The following is an 18,467-nucleotide window of genomic DNA, read 5'->3' on the forward strand; positions in this document are numbered from 1 at the left end:
TAAAAAAATAAGCATTGTAGAAATTCCTGGGACTCATCAGTTCTACAACTTTGCAGTTACACCTAACTTGAAGTAACATAAATATACATAAAATATAATAAACACTATCACATGTGCCCAAAGGGTTAAATGATCTTATGCAAAGACACATTTTTAACCCTTTTTTGTTGAAATATAGTTAATTTACAAGGTCATCTTAGTTTCAAGTGTGTAGTAAAGTATTTCAGATATATATATATATATATACACATACACATATATATTTTCTTTTTCAGATTTTTTTTCCATTGTAAGTTATTACAAGGTACTTAGTTCCTTGTGCTATACAGTAGGTTCTTGTTCTTTTTATATATAGTAGTATGCATATGTTAATCCCAAACTCCTAATTTATCTTCCCTCCCCACCACCCACTATTACCTTTGGTAACTTTGTTTTCTATGACTGAAAACCACATTTTTTTCATGTATATGGAATATATTAGACATATATTTTAATGGTTGGTAAAGTCTGTAAAACAACACTATTAGACATATATCAAATTATTTTTATCTTATAAAAACAAGAACCCCTATGATATGAAGTATAAGCTAATTGATGTTTATTAAACTATTCATACTCAGGAGTTCTTTGGACTGATTATTTAAATTGTATTTCTTAAAATAAAAATATTTGTTTATAGCAAACCTCATTCTTTGCTGGTGGAAATACAAAACTGATACAAGAACTTTGTAAGACAGTTTGGCAGTCTCTTACAAGTTAAACATAGTCTTATACAGCCAGCAATCATGCTCCTAGGTATTTACCCAAATGAGTTAAATTTTATGTCCACAAGAAAACCTGCCCACAAATGTTTATAGCAGTTTCATTCAAAATTGCCAAAGATTAGAAACAAATATATTTCAATAGGATAATGGGTAAACAAACAGTAAAACAATTGTGTGACAGAATATTATTCTGTGATAAAAAATAAGCTATCGAGCCACAAAAAGACATGGAGAAACTTTAAATGCACGTTGTCAAGAGAAAACAGCCAACTTGAAAAAGCTACACACTGTATGATTCTAACCATATGTCATTCTGAAAAAGGCAAAACTATAGATGAAAAAAAAAATCACTGGTTTCCCAAGTTCAGGAGGAGGGAAACAGGGATGAATAGGAGGAGCCCAGGGCATTTTAGGGTTGTTGAAATTATCCTGTATGATATGACAATAGTGGACACATAATGTTATGCATAGTAAAAACTATGCTACATAAAGTGTGAACCCTAATGCAAATATGGACTTTAGTTAATGTACCAATAATGGTTCAATAGTTCTAACAAAGGCACCACACTAATACAAGGTGTTAATCATAGGGGAAATTGTGAGAAGAGAGCAAGAAGTATACAGGCATTCCTTGTTTTTTTCTGAACATTTTTTCTGAAAACCTAAAACTGCTCTTAAAAAATTGATTAAAATTCAAAATAAAACATATATTTAGAGGCCATTTTTGGGCAGTATGTCATGGATAACTGAGTTCTAAAACTAGAAGCATATTCCTATACATTTCTGAATTCAGAGGGAAACTGGAGATTCTCTAATTTAACCATGTCTATTCATTTTAGAACCTCGAGTTCAGAAAGTTCAATGACTGTTGCCATGGCCACAAACATGCAAATAGGAGAACCTGGATTTGGACTCAGTTCACTTGACTTATGACATTTTTCATTATACCAACTGACAGTAGAGTGGAAAGGGTCAAGGATGCAGACCAAAGTACGAGGTCTTTTGAACAGCAGCGAAAATGTAAGGGCACATTTCCTATGCGCTTTTCATTTTCTAATAATGCTCTATATTTTGAAAGCACTCACATCCACATATGGGGGCATACAAATGCACACACAAACACACTCGTATACACCAAACCCTCTGTCAGGGACTTTTGATGTGTTCCATATAAAGAAATAAATTCAGAGCAGGGTAGAACCTGCTTATTTTATGGATTCATGGAAAAATTTTTTTGAGTTGTTGGATGGCATTTTGCGTATTAGGAGATGAGAGGAAGAGGAGAAGTTACTGAAAAATTCCTAACTTGTCTAAATCCCTTCTTTTTTAAAATCCAGCAGCTGTGTAGATTTTATAATTTGGCAAATCCTGTATCTGGACATGACAAATTTCAGCTGGAAAAATATGTTGTGAAAAATCTTTCAGATGTCATATCACAACTGGGGCCTCTGCTAAATCCAAAAGTGCAGCTGGACCATATTATTACATAGTTATTTTATTTGCATTCCTGACCCCTAAGGAGTAAGTTGATTTCCATCTGGTATATTATATCATTCCAATTCTATGATGAGGGTAAGCATTTTTTAAAGTTATACTAACAGCATAACTACATTAAACATTATCAATCAAATTATTTCAAATAGTATTATTCTTTATTAACTTAGCAAGGAACTGCAAAACCAACTGTATCTCAAAAAATAATATTTGAATGTGATCATATTTAAATAACTTTGTACAGTTAAAGTTGAGAATTAAAAATAAAATTAAATATATCTTATTCTGTAGGCTTTTAAAATATCTTTAAAAGTATCTATTATCTGTCTAGCATTATATGACTTCTTCAAAGTCTCAAAGCTAGTCATTATATAACTCTTGACCAAAGCCCCAGGCTTTCCCTGAGTTAGAGGTTAGCAGAGTTCACAGTAGCAGAAAAGGAAAGAGAGACAATGAGAGACAAAGACACAGAAAAAGAGAAAAGAGAAAAGAAAAAGAATAAGTTTCTCAAGTCATAATTTACATAAAGACTCTCATATCTGTTATGTGATTTCTACTGTAGAGCAGGGCAAATATTCATATCCTAATGTCACAGATGAAAGCATGGCCACCCAGTGAGGTAATGAGAGCTCTCTGAGAGAGTGGAGTCAGAAATTTACCTCCATCTTCTGCTTGAAGTTAGGTCTAGCTCCTTTAAAGCAATCGAAATAAAAGACATCATGAAAACGTATTTTTTATTAATCACACAGCATGCCAGTATCTTATTCCCCTGAAATACTGTTGTGGATGAAACAGTTTAAAAGTACCAACCATTTCACATGAAAGCAAGTTCCTAAATTAAATATACTGATATAAAGGTAACTCTTGACAAGTATCTTATATTTAATACATTACCCTATTCTATTCAGAGAGAGATTAAATAGGACTTGTATTCAGAATTGAGTCTTTGGGAGAGAATAATATGGAGATGATCCAGCCACGCATCTCAGAGGTATTTGTATTGGAAATGACTCAAGAGAATCAACCAAATATGCCCTCACTTTGTCTTTACATCAAAGCACCTTTGATAACGGTTTTCCACTATGAGGTCAAACTGAGAAGGCTTCCAGCACAGGGAAGTTCTTTGGACTTGTGACCTCAAGACCCTGGATTTGAAAGAAGAATTCCACATGGTTGAGAGAGAGAGTAACTGGCGTCCAGAGCAGTGGGGCTCCAAGGAGGCCACAGCTGTCTCCTGGTTGGGACAGAGCAAGGGCTTGCTCAGCAAGCAGCGCAGATTGTCCCAATTCATGCAGAAGGAGATAAGGAACCTCAGGAGGGAACTGTTAGATTTAAGGCCATGCTGGCTTTTCTGTGTGTATCATCCCTGCCCTGTCCTCTGCCCCAGAGGGCTGACCTCAGTGAGCCTCATTATGGTGTTTCTTTAATCTCCAGCTTCCATGAGTTCTGACAAAGGAAAGTAAATGCAAGGCAGGGAGAGAATTGATTTGCCTCACCTCCCTCCCAACCAGCTGTGATTGTGTGGGTAGCTGTGTACCTCTGATTCTGCTTATTCAGTGACCCCCAACCTCCCAAGGCTACAGATTTCCCTGGATTCTGATAATGCCAGCCCCTTCCCTTTTCCCTCCAGCAATGGTCAATGTTTGCAACTATTGCTTGCTCCTGGATAATCAACCATTCTCTCTGCCTTCTTTATCACCTGAACACACCCCTGTATAGCCCCTTAATTAAAGTGTTTTCAGTTCAATATTTTGTGTTGATTCTGCTCAAATCATAATATAAAGTAATCATAATAGCTGCAAGTATTACTAAATGTCAAACAGTATATTTAGAAGTGAAAGTGGCTTATAAAATCTATCAGTAAATGTCTGAGGCTGATATATATTCTTTACAGATAAATGTTAGAAAAGTTGAGTGATTTCCCCAAGGCAATACATCTTAAATGGATGAACTATGACTCAAGCTCTGATTTTCTGACTCCAGAGTTTAGTGTTTTATTTATTATGTGATCCTACATTGGAAATCATCACACCCTCAAGCAGATATCAAAAGAGTCTATGTATAAAAGGACTTAGAAAAATTCATAGTTGGGAAAATCAAATGAAGTCTGGCTTTCCAAATTATATTTCCAAAAGGGTAAAATTTCCACATTCTATTTGACTATTACAGCATAAGATGATACAGCAGGTATTCATACTTCCTAAACCAACAGTGTATATTTTCACATGTGGAAATTCTGGTTTTGACATTAGCTACGTGGTAGTGCAGTGCCTATATAAATCCGCCCAACAACAAAAGTGAATGATACAACATCTGTCACTGTTTTTCCTCAAAAACACCAATAGCTGTGCAGCCTAATCCCACAGAGACAGGCTGATCTCATCCTGCATTTGATGTCCTGAGAAATATCTACTGATCTATAAAACTTATCACCAGCTGCAACAGAGAAAATCTGTCATTAGTTGCTTAGCAAGTGTTAGTAGTTAGCTTCTCCAGGGAAGCCTAGTAATACTGGAGAATATCCTGTCCACATTTTTTTTAAATCAAGTAAAATTTTGTTTTAACCTTACCTATTTATTATTGTAAGAGGCGTGATACTCAGACACTGTCTGTTAGAGTACGTTACATATGCCAAAGTATGTTACTGTCAGAAGACATAGGGATGAAGTAATGCTGGGGTCACAAAAGTAAAAACTATGGCTACACAGCTGAATTGGTATTATTTATTGTAAGTTCCAGGCAGTTCATCTTTGGTCGTGTTATCCTCTATTAGCTTTGACAGTTACAGGGTCACAGTTGGATTCTATTTCTCTATACTGTTCATTTAAAAACATGAATGCTGTGCTTAAAACTAAATTCAGGAGTTCCCGTCGTGGCACAGTGGTTAACGAATCTGACTAGAATCATGAGGTTGCGGGTTCGATCCCCGCCTTCACTCAGCGGGTTAAGGACCTGGCGTTGCCGTAAGCTGTGGTGTGGGTTGCAGACGCGGCTCGGATCCCATGTTGCTGTGGCTCTGGCGTAGACCGGTGGCTACGCTCCGATTAGACCCCTAGCCTGGGAACCTCCATAGCCATGGGAGCGGCCCAAGAAATGGCAAAAGACAAAAAAAAAAAAAAAAAATTCAGTCTTACTCATTTTTCTTTATGTTTTTCTCTAAGAATTAAAAGTTACTTGAATGTATGAAGGAAGGGACCAATCAATGAATGAACAAACCAACCATTAGATTGAAAATCATTTGTCCCACATGTTGAGAGCAGATTAATATAAATATTACCTATGCATTATTTAAAAGTTTCTAGTTTACTTGATTATCCCTGTACACATCAAGCAGTGGGAGACAGTGCAGAGTTACTGAACATCTTTTATGTGTGAGCTATGGCTAATGAAATTATTTAAACTTTAAAATAATTGTAGCATGTAAACAAAGATGAGTAATGATTGAGAATAAGGCCTTAGATATTAGATCTGTGTTTGAGTCCCAGCTGGTGATATGAATAGATACAAATTTCTGCCTAGAAGAGATATTGAATTTTTAGGTTATCACAAATAAAATTCATCTTGTAGGTAGGATATTGAGTAATAGGATGGATATGTCAACTTTATTGCCAATAAAACCTATATTGGAATATGTGACTTAGGTTAATGGCCAAATAGACGTGGGAATATTCTCTGTTCTTTATACCTACCCTCGACCCCACTTTAGACATTAGAATAGCCCACTGAAGGAAAACTTGAGGTCTGCTGAGGGGAAAATCACTTAGCAATAACTGCTACCACTCATAGTTCTGGAATGAAAATGGAAAAAAGGAGAATGAGTAGAGAAGCACTCCCTGTGCCTATGAACTGAAAGTGGTTCAGTTCCATGGAACTGAACACAAAGTCAGGCACAGCATGTAACACTTAAATAAATGATAGTTATCATTGCCACAAAGCACTGATACATTGCTACAAGGTTCTGATTTTTCTGTTCTAGTCTGGAATCTCCAGAAATGAATGCGGCCCTACTGACATCTTCATTTTAGACCAGCAAGACCATTTCAGATTTCTGACCTCCAGAATTGTAAGACAATGAATGTGTGTTGTTTCAAGCCACTCAATTTGGGGTAGTTTGTTACAGCAGCAAAAGGGCACTAGCACAATCTGCAAAAGCAAATCCTTCCCCACACCACTTTTTCCCCGGTTCTAATTGGACAAGGATTGAATTAAAGCCTGAGATCTAAGGGCTGGTCTAGAGGTGAGGTGGCATGAATTCCAGATGTTGTGTAGAAATGGCAAGAAAGATATTTTGATGTAAATGGGTTATTTGCCACTAATATCCTTTGAAAAATTCTATATAGGAGGTTTTGGTAAAAAGAGTATGAAAGAGTCAACACTTTTACCTCAATGACGTGTCCTTTTTTGGAGACACTGAATAAGATAGCAAAGATAGACCATTTTTTTTCTATAACTTTTTTTTCATGATCACATTGTGCTCGACAGGCAATTTTAAACCACACTGTCATTCTGTGGCTCTGTCAGTAAAAACTGGTTACCAAAATACAGATTACTCCAAAGCAAAAGAACTCCAAAACAATGTATCATGTCCATTTAACTCTACCTTTTAATCTAGCACTAAACCAAAACATTTTGTGAAAAATCCAACAGTAAGATGAAATTGTTCTATTTTAGAAACTAGTAAAAATGGCTATTAATAGTTTAGGTTAATTATGGTTTTTAGATATAAGTTGCTCTTTTGAAGTAGAGTTGCCTTATGAGCATTCCACTGAGTTGAAATTGGACATGTTATTTGGGTTCTACCTGGAAAGGAACCAATGCCAACCAGAGGTCATGAAATGCCATGGGCTTGAGGTGTGCTAGCATTAGGAAATTGTAAATTATAATAATCAACCTTGGTCTTGTTGTAGCAATTTATAGTAATGCTTCAGAACTTAACAACAGTTTATCTGTGCATCATTTTTTTCATTGTTTCTTATGAACCAGTTTGTGGAAGATGTTTGGCTATGCATGATCCAGAATTCTGGATCCTCAGATCATATTTTGTTCTGCTCACTTACCCTTTCCTGACCACTGTTGCCTCCCCATAGTGTCTGGAGGCTCAAATTTGGAAAGAATTTCAAAGGGCTTCTGCCCCCCAAGACCACCACTTCTGCTCTCAAACAAAACATGGACTTCTGGGATGGCAATTTAAGGATTTGAGTTTTCTTTCTCTACGAATGTGTCTAGAAGAAGCAACTTATAAAACACATCTGGAAAACACTCATCTATGAAATGGAAATTCCCTGAAGTGAGTACATATGATCAGTGATAAATATTTTCTTATGTATTCATTTACAGACTAACTTGCAAAATTTTGAGTGATCATCCAGGAAAAATACATACAGCGTAAATAAAGGTGGTATTAATAAATAGGAGATGTTGTTTTCACAAATTTACAGCTATTTCTGGAGAACCATAATTTGAATATGGGTGGTCCCCTAACTCCAGGAACGAATGCGACTCCAGATCGGGCACCCAGGTATTTTTAGGTCTTGTAATATGAATTTCACATTTTAAAATCCTAAATTTACAAATTTCCTTCTGTACAAATTAAATCCCTCTCTGTCCATACACAGAGGTAAAGTGTATTTTTCTTAAACTAATCAACAGTTCTATTGGCAAGTAACCCTTTATATATTTTAATGCCTTGTATCAGAGAACATCATTCTCCCCAATACCATTCTGAAATCTTTTATAGATTATTAACTAACTCAGATAAATGAAGAATGCCAAGTGTTATTTATCTCAGAATGAGGTTTTCTTTCATTTTAATAATAAAATACTATCCCCAGTTTTTTCAAGACATACCTGAAAACCCCAGGTCTTTTTTTTTTCAATAGAGTGATAAGTTGCCTTTATGGAATTAGAAAAGTATTGCTTTTAATACTAACATAAGGCTTTATGAGGGATGAATTGATGGGAATCAAATGCTGTGTTTTTTTAAGGCAGCTGGATTGGGAGAAGGACTACCCTTTAGACAAATATTAACTGATTAAAAGCTGGATTTAAGTCCTCACTTATACCCATTAGTTTGTACTCTAAACCAGTACTTAAACTACCCAAAGGCACCCAGAAGCCTTATAAAAAGTAGTCCCTCAATAGCTAATCTCTTTACTTTGACTTCTGAAAGGATTTTTTGAAGTATTTTCCTTGTTCTCTTGCAAAAAGGAATTATTATAGACCAGTCAGTCTATATCCCATTGAAAGGATGAATAAATATCAAGTGATTTTGAGAATGAGAAACTACAAAAACCACAGTAATTACTTAGAGATAAGTGATAGTAGACTCAGTGAAATTTAGGGTTCCTTAAGGGTTATGGAATAACACAAATCATCAGGTATACCTTTGGACCACAGTATCATTTCTAAAGAAGCTTTCCCTCTAGGGAGTCATTATTTCATTATATTATCATAAGAGTTGAGGGAGGGAGTTGTTGTTTTCTCATTTTTTCAGATCCACACTCTATAAAGTACAATGTATGCACATTTGTAATACATGTACCATGTTGAAGATATAATGACTGTAATATAAAGCAGTAGTCAAAGGTAAAGCTCAAACAGGGCAAACAGTGGATTTTGGGATGTGTGTTCCTACCATTGTGTTTGTTTAGACTTGAGAGTATTCCAAAATAAATTCAGAAAAATTGGTAAATTTAAATTGGTAAACTGTACATAAAAATTCAGATTTCACCCATGATATTCTAAAATGGCATTGGACTGTTGGAAGTGAGTACTAGTGACCCTTTCAGAAAAGTTGCGTGCCCTTTCAGTGGGACACAAACAATCTCTACCACTAAATCAACATAGACAAATGCACTTAAGTCAGTAAGCTTTAAGCAATTCCCTCTTCTCACCCATATAGAAATTAGCATTTGCTTTAATCTCTCTCCTAATGTACAGATATTTATTGAGTGTCTACTATGTGCATTGTTTTGAGGATGGGGTAAAACAATGTACAAGATAGGCAAATTTCCATCCCTCATGGAACTTTCATTCTAGTGGATGGGGGTTTTGATGGTGCTTGATGGACTCCTCTATTATATTCCATTGCAAAAAGTCATATGCAATTGTCTTAAAGCATACTTATAATTTTAATATTATGGGGTTTGGGTATCTATTAATTATAATATTCCAGGTGTTGTGGCAAGCACATGGCACATCTTATCTAAAAATGAAAGGACCACAACAGCTCTTTGAGGTTGGGATGATGATGATCTTTATGTTAAACATGATTTTACAAATAAAATCTCAGAAAGGCAAACTCACCCATAATTTATAAACTATGAAGCAGTGAAGCTATGATTAATATACAAGTCTGACTAATACAAAGACCATTGTTTTTGTAGTAACTTATCATATATTGTTAAAAGCAAGTGGCTCCAGTTTCAACATTTTTCCTGGAGACCATCTTGCCCAAACCTATAAGTTAATTAGGTCTATTTACCATCACTTCAGTTACAGCAGCACATTTTTACTATGAGTTGGGGGTTGGACTCCCATTTTTTTCCCACCTGCCTGTATTATTTTCCTTTCCATTTTTGAGTCTCTTTTTAAACTAATTCCTTGCCTTCCACTAAGCTCCAAATATTAGAGGGTTTTTTGTTTGTCTGTTTACAGCAGTAGCTTAATTCTAGGAACTGCTTTTCCCAGTGAAGAGTTTTCCTATGGAATATTTGCTGAAACAGAAGAAATTCCCTCCCATTGGCCATGAAAAACCAATGGACATATATTTGTGTTGATAAGAAGAGAGTGGGGAAACAGATATGAGATCATATCAAGTAATCTAATGATTAAGTACCATTACCCTCATTGATAATGTCCATATCACATAAAATATGTAGCTACCAACAGATTCTGCTTTACTGGCATGAATGTGAGAGTAATGATGACTTAAATAAATTAATCTCTAAAACAGTAAAGTTAATTAAGTCTCTGGCAGAGCTATTTTATGACTACTGCAATTTTTTTGTTCATAAATAGAAATTATCATAAAACAAGTGAATTACTTCCTGCAAGCTATGTTCTTTTTTAAGAATAAAAAAATAACTTTTCAATTCAAATCTTCATCCATAGATCAAGGAACTCTGCATGTTAACGAAAGCAGCTGAGTTAATATTTACTGTTGTCTTCAGGGTATAATTTAATAGTAAGTGAAAACATGCAGGATTGCATCCCTCCAAATACATAAATTTTGTGTTCCTATGATTCATAGCCCGGAAGTCCACACAAACATTATGGAGAAATGAATTTCTTTTAGAGAACAATCAGGTTTGGTCAATAATTACTCACAAAATAAAGCAATGAGGATAAAAAAGAAAATTGGTAATAAACTTGGAAATCTTGCATTAACAGTTTAAATAACATATGTATTATGCTCAAAACAGAATTATAAATCAGTTTTTATGTTCACTCACTGAAAAATCATAAAAGTTTCATACTATGAATTTTATATATACATGAATAAATATATCCCTTCTATGTTTTCACATATGAAAATCAAAGCTTATCATGGGGACAAAGTGTATGGTTGGACCACAAGGGTCTAGATTCGATATTCACAACTTTCCAAATTTTGACTTTTAATTCCATCTCCAAATAGAGTGATAGATGTGCACTGCCATAGAGATCTACTGACGGAATTTAAAGGAAACCATGATCATGTCTTTAAAAACACAACGGATTTTAAATCCTATTTTCATACATTTTAATTTATGAAATGTTATCCCACAAGATGAAATGGATATTGGTTTCTATCAAAGTCTTAGAGACTCTGATAATATGGCTTTTATTTAGTAGAGATAATTTTTTCAGAATAGCTATTTATAAAATCATATAGTCCATTTACTCGGTTAGGATCATAATCCTAAACATCTACGTATTTATTCATTCATTCAACAAATATTTACTTAGCATATATATAGTACCCACAGTGCTAGGTACTAAAAATGATGATGCAATATCATCATTACCAGAACTATACTAAATGCACTGTCTTATAAGGGGAGAGAAACATAAACAAGCACAATTAAATGCTAATTTGAGAAAAGTCTGTTCTAAGTACATGATAATGTGAATGACAGTGAACTAATAACCACTTCTAAGGATCAGAAAAATGGCAAAGATCAAGGTAGACTTTCTAAAGAAGTTATATTTTAAATATGTATTGAAACTTAAGCGTATTCCACTAATAGATGGAAGGCAAAACAAAACATAAGCAATTAGCCAAAGGTATGAAATACTGAGTTGTGTCTGGAGTTCTCCAGGTTGTTCAGTGTGACTGCTATTCCCATGGGGCATGGGGAACATGTTAAGACATGAGGCTGGAGAACTCAGCAACAACCTGACATTTATCTCATATTCAAGGTGGTGTGGTTTGTTTCTGTATTGTCCAATGAGATAACCACTAGCCACATATGGCCATTTAATTAATTAAATATAATTAAAAATTAAATTTCTGGAGTTCCTGTCGTGGTTCAGTGGTTAACGAATCCAACTAGGAACAATGAGGTTGCGGGTTCGATCCCTGGCCTTGCTCAGTGGGTTAAGGATCCGGCCTTGCCCTGAGCTGTGGTGTAGGTTGCAGACTTGGCTCGGATCCCATGTTGCTGTGGCTGTGGCGTAGGCTGGTGGCTACAGCTCCAATAGACCCCTAGCCTGGGAACTTCCACATGCTGTGGGGAGCAGCCCTGGAAAAGGCAAAAAAAAAAAAATTAAATTTCAAAGTCACTTAGTCACATATCAAGTGCAAACAGACACCATGTCTAGTGGCTACTATTTGGGAGAGTTCAAATATCAGTCATTTCTGTCATTACAGAAAGTTCTATTGGATAGCCTGTATCATTTAGGATAGGAATCCCAGTTTCATTGTCTACAGTGTTCAGACATATACTGAAAAATAAATGATGCTGGCCTAATATTTATACATACACGTACATATATATATATGTGTATATAAAATGTGAGAGAACCATTTTCAATTATGCAAAGAAATACATGATCCAACATTGCTAGATGTTCCAATCACAAGTTAAATAAAATAAAATAATTGAACTTGAAGGTCATATCCAAAATTTAGCCTCTTATTTAGATTTTGATCTCTATTAGGTTTTGAAGAATTTTAAGCAATAAATATCATAATCAGATTCTTGAATTACCCATATCACTTTGGTAGCTTATTGGATTATGGATTAGAAGAAGGTAATATTGAAGGCAAATTATATCAAGAGTTTATTGGAGCCATAGTAAGAGAAAAACCTTAATCAAGGGGGCACCCAGTGGAGATAAAGAAGAAATGGTGAACAGCATCACATAAAGAATTTTTAGAGTGTTGATTAGTTGGGGAGAGGGTCTTGTCATTTCGTGAGACAGAAAATATGGGGAACACTTATGTTGGTGAATAATGATAAACTCAGTTTTCAACATGCTGAGATTGAGGTGGCTATAGGACATCCCAGAAGGAATATTCAGTAGAAAGAGGAATAAAAATTATAGAGCATAGGTCAAATGTCTAACTCTAGTGTAGTGTTAGCCAAACCAGGATGCATGGCTGAAATCCAGACACTTCCTACTTTCGTAAAGTTTTATTAGCACACAGTCATGCCTATTCATTTACATATGTCTGTGGCTGCTTTTGCTCTACAATGCCAGAGCTGAATAGTTACAACAGGGATTTATGACCTACAAACCAAAAATATTTAATACTTGGACTTTTACCTAGAAAAAGCTTCCTGACTTCTACTCTAGAGCAGAACACTATACTAAACACTCGTACCTCAACCTGATATGTGAGTAAATTCATTCATTTGATCAGTTAGAAGCTATTTATTAAGAATCATCCTATATGATACTATACCTAGAGAATCCTAGACTCTACCAGAAAACAGAGCTCATCAATGAATTTGGCAAAGTCACAGGATACAAAATTAATACACAGAAATTAATGGCATTTCTGTATACTAACAATGAAAGATCAGAAAGAGAAATTAGGGAAGCAATCCCATTTACCTCGCATCCAAAAGAATAAAATACTTAGGAATAAACCTACCTACAGAGATAAAATAACTGTACTCTGAAAACTATAGAGGCTGATGAAAGAAATCAAAAAATGACACAAACAGATGGAAAGACATACCATACTCTTGGATTGGAAGAGTCAATATTATCAAAATGACTATACTACCCAAGGCAATCTATGGATTCAATGCAATCCCTACCAAATCACCAAGGACATTTTTCACAGAACTCAAACAAAATATTTTAAAGTTTTTTGGAAGCACAAAAGACCCAGAATAGCCAAAGACATCCTCAGAAAGAAAAATGGAGCTGGAGGAATCAGGCTCCCTCACTTCAGACTATACTACAAAACTATAGTCATCAAAACTGTAAGGTACTGGCACAAAGACAGAAATAGAGATCAGTGGAACAGGATAGAAAGCCCAGAATTAAGCCCACACACCTATAGCCAACTAATCATGACAAAGGAGGCAAGAAATAGACAATGGAGAAAAGACAGCCCCTTCAATAAGTGGTGCTGGGAAAACTGGACAGCCACATGGAAAAGACTGAAAGTAAACACTTCCTAACAAACACCATACACAAAGATAAACTCAACAGCTCATGGCAACACCAGATCCTCAACCCACTGAGCAAGGCCAGGGATCGAACCTGCAACCCCATGGTTCCTAGTTGGATTCGTTAACCACTGAGCCATGACAGGAACTCCACACATACAGAATAGATTTAACACAAAGAAAATAATATTAGTGTTACCTTTAGACTGCTGTTATTGGGAATCTCTGTGACACTTGGGAAAATGGTTTGAAAGCCCTCACTGACATGATTCAATCCCAACAAACCAAAGGGACCTCAGGTAGGAAGCCCTCAAATATCTGTATGCCTGCTATCTGTTATGGGTCAATCATCATTAAGTTAAATATAGAAATTAGAATTTGGCTTTAAGAGCATTGGATTAGATATTATTAAATATTTTCCAAAAAGTATAATCTCTCTCATTGATAGTAGGCGGTGCAATTTTAGGGGGATCACTGATAAATATTTTTCCTATGTTATTGTTTATTTGAACATGTAACAGAAAATATACTACTATATAGAGATGTGCCTTATTAGATTTTATTGTTATTTAGATAATAGTCATTCAGTAAATAATTATTCATCAAGTAAAATGAATAATCATTAAGTAATCAGAGAAGATGATAAAAAGTTATGATGTTGGTAATCAACTTACTGAATTTTGAAGATCACTGAGTTATGGGGGCAAGTAACAGTTGTGATGGAAAGGATGTGGTGTGAAAAAAGCTTGGGATATGGAAATGGAATTAGAGACACATTAGGATGTTCAAACAGAGGAGGTTTTGCAATGGTGTGTGTAGATACCTGGGGATCATATGTGGGGCTTTGGAGAGCAGACTGGGATGGTGAAGGCTGAACTCTGGAACGTGGCAGGAAAACCAAAAGGACTGAGATCTCCAAAATGACCAGTCTGAAAGGGAGACTTTGGACTTGATTCTGTGCCAGTCTAAGAGGTCTTTACCAGTGAAGACAGATTCTTCAAGTTGTTTAAGGGATATAACATGGAAGAATTGAGTCTTGTATGCCCTAAACTTGGGGAACCTCAGATCCTACAGGGCTAATATTCAATAGCTATTTACCTTGGCCCATCATGCACCATGCCTGTTTTAAGCACAAGAGATAGAGCACTAAAACAAGTGGGCAAATATCTCTGCTTTGACAAAACTTTCTTTCTGGTACCCACATCTAGGATGCCTAAATATAAATTAAATTTGGAGGAAAGTGAATTATGATTTTTTTTTTCTTTTTAGGGCCACATCTGTGGCATATGGAAGTTCCCAGCTGGGTGGAATCGAAACTGCAGCTGCTGGCGTATGCCATGGCCATGCCAGATCTGAGCTGTATCTGCTACCTATGTTGCACTTGCAGCAATGCTGGATCCTTAACCCACTGAGCAGGGCCAGGGATTGAACCTGCATCCTCATGGATACTAGGTGGGTTCTTAACCCACTGAGCCATAAATGGAACTCCATGATTTTTAAATTAAGAATGAAAGTAACTTCAATTCTCCCAAGGTAGCTTTTTTGTAAAAATCTTTGCACAGTGCTTAAATTATTTCTTTTGTTTGGAATTAAACATTTAAGAGGTTTGTTTTTAATTTTAACTAACTCAATATTTTAAAAGGCATTTTAAAAGTACTTTACAGAAATAGATGCTATTTCAGGAATAAATTGTCTTTAGTACTTTCATTAAAATATTGCTAATAAGACCAAGATTAAAGGGTTTTTTTGACTATGCCATTTTAGTTTAAGTGTACTTTATAGTCAAAAACATACACTATGTTCCTTATTTCACAGAACTTCTGTGACAAGAAACAGATACTTTTCTAAAGCTCAGTTACCCGTACAGAGCAAAGAACTGAAAATATATGCTCCTAGTAAGGAGTCAGTACCATCATTCCAAATGCATTAGCTGGCCTTCACTGTACATCTTCAACGTTTATAAACAAACATGTGGTGATAAGAAAGTTCCTTGGTGAACTATCTTTTTTTTTTTTTTTCTTTTTCTTTTTGGCCGCCATGCAGAAAATGGAGTTCCCAGGCCAGGGATCAGATCCTAGCCACAGTTGCAACCAACACTGCAGCAGCGGCAATGCTGGATCCCACTGTGCCTATGCCATGCCAGGAATTAAACCTGTGTCTGAGTGCTGCAGAGATGCTGCAGATCCCATTGCACCACAGTGGGAACTCTATGAATTACTTTTTATAGAAAATTAATAATCTTAATTATGTTTTTGCTTCATGCTGATCTTAATAACAGAATGTTAGATGCTTTCAAATTATATCTTTGACATGATCATCGTGAGCTCCCAGGTCCATCTATCAGTTTAATGACTGAGGCCAGGGTGTTGCTTCTGAAATAACCATGTTGAAGCAACATGGTTCTAGCACTTTCATTGCCACTGGTACTTTCTCCCATTCTACTCTCCTTCTGTTTAATATATTAAAAAAAGAAGAAGAAGAAAGAAAGAAAAGAAAAAAAATAGAAAGCTTTTTTTCCCTAAATTAAAAATTTGTTGTATGATTCCACTTTATATGCATTATCTAGAGGAAGCAAATTCAAGGAGATAGTAGAGAAGAGGTTACTAAGGACTTAAGGTGGAAAGAAATGTTGAATTATTGTTTAATGGATACAGAGTTTTTGTTTGGGAGGACGTAAATGCTCTGGAAAAGGATAGTAGTGATGGTTGGACAACACTGGAGATAGACTTAATGACAATAAATTGAATGCTTAAAATGTAAAATGTTAAAATTGGTGTCATGTATATTTTTACTATAATAAAAATACTCCCTCCCCCAAAAAAAAGCCCTTGACACCACCAGGTTTGCAATGGCATCATTAAGTACTGGTAAAGGTCATGTTGGTGCCATTACATTTTAATTGCCAGCTGGCAACCATGAAATTTTGCAACTACATGGATTTAAGAACAAACAAACAAAAATCTTCACAGTATTTCCTATAATCTCTCAGCAGCTTTCACTATGGTTTGACTCTTCTCAGACAGGCACATAATGTTCTTATCATTCAGAAGGTAACAAATCCTAAGAGCTGTTTTGATAGCACCAGCTTGTATGATTCTTGGCCTGTGGGAAGAATTAAATACACTGTTTCTAGTTGGATTTTGTATTGTCTCAGATCATGAGTAATGCCAGAGAAGTTATTGAAACTTGCCTCCAGGAAGGAAGATGTTTCATGAGAAGCCAACCTTTTGAAGAAGAAAACTCCAAAGAGATTGAAACCTGAAGCACCAAATGGGATCAGGCCTCCATTTTCTGTTTTTACCCCATAGACCCATAGACTCATATTTATAAAGCAAGCTTGCATATTTTGATTTAATGCTTTTATAATATGCCCAGACACCTTTCTCCAAAAAAAGGGCACATAAATTATTTCTAAACAATATAATATTTCCTCAAGTATTTAAAGTGGATTTATTCAAAATACAGAATTGTTTCCAAAAATAAAAACACTCATGAGATTTAAATGGGAAAGCATGATTCACCTTGTCACGTTAATATCTATCTGCATCAAAAAAATCATCTCATGAATTATTAAAGAAATAACCTCAACAAGGAAAATTATAAGGGATGAATTATTGCTGTTGAAGGGACAACCTGAATCAAATCAAAGAGTTCTCAAATGGCTGTAACTATTTCAGAAAAAGTTCCTCAACGAAGCCCTTATTTTGCAGTACAGACATGAACACCAAACTTTTCGTTCATTTGCCTACTTAAATTCTGGAGGGCTGTATTCTGTGGTAGAGAATTTATTTTTCCTAGGATACAGAATAAATTGAAAAGGGGATATTTATAGACCAAATAGGTACCCTGCAATAAATACACACTGCACCGACATGACCTGCATTTGAATGCTCCAAACTGAACAGGACACAACTTTCGGGGAGAGTATGAAGAAAAAAGGCAAGACTAAGAAGAAAATAATCTCTTAAAATTCTGTCTGTTCTGAAGTCTGCGTAACCTGACTTAAGTTTACGTAGCTCATCCTATAGGACGGGGTTGAACTAAATTTGCCAATACAGACTCATTCTATCCTTCTGTGCAATAAGGTGAGGTTCTTAATGGGGAAACTGCCCGAGGTCACCCAGATAATCAGTGGCAGAGCCAAGAATCAAAACTGTGCACTCCAGCCCCAGGTCTGTGTGCTCAAGTCACAACTCAGGCATCGCGCATTATTCTCTTCTATCTCATCTTCTGTTTGGCTTCAGCTTCCGTCTTCATACAGGTTGTTTTTCTTAGTTTGAAAATGAAATATTAGCATTGCCAAGCTTTTGTGGGCTCATGATAACAGGCCTTATTTCTAGCAGCCCTAGTTAACTAATAAACAGGTAAGATCACATCTAGGAGGTGGTCTTTCCGATAATGTCTGGCTTTTATCTCTCCTTTTTGTAGTTTCCGCTTACGTTCCATAGCTACATCTCCAAAGGTGGTCTCCTCTGTAAAATGTCAACATTTCTGCCAACATTCAGTGTAGGAAACCTTCCTTCAACCCAGGCCTTTTCCCATGTGAGAATTTACAGGGAAATTTTCTGCATAACCCTTTCTTTTTTTTATTCCATAATTT

Source organism: Sus scrofa, chromosome 5 (genome assembly GCF_000003025.6).
Source record: "Sus scrofa isolate TJ Tabasco breed Duroc chromosome 5, Sscrofa11.1, whole genome shotgun sequence".
Taxonomy (NCBI): Eukaryota; Metazoa; Chordata; class Mammalia; order Artiodactyla; family Suidae; genus Sus; species Sus scrofa.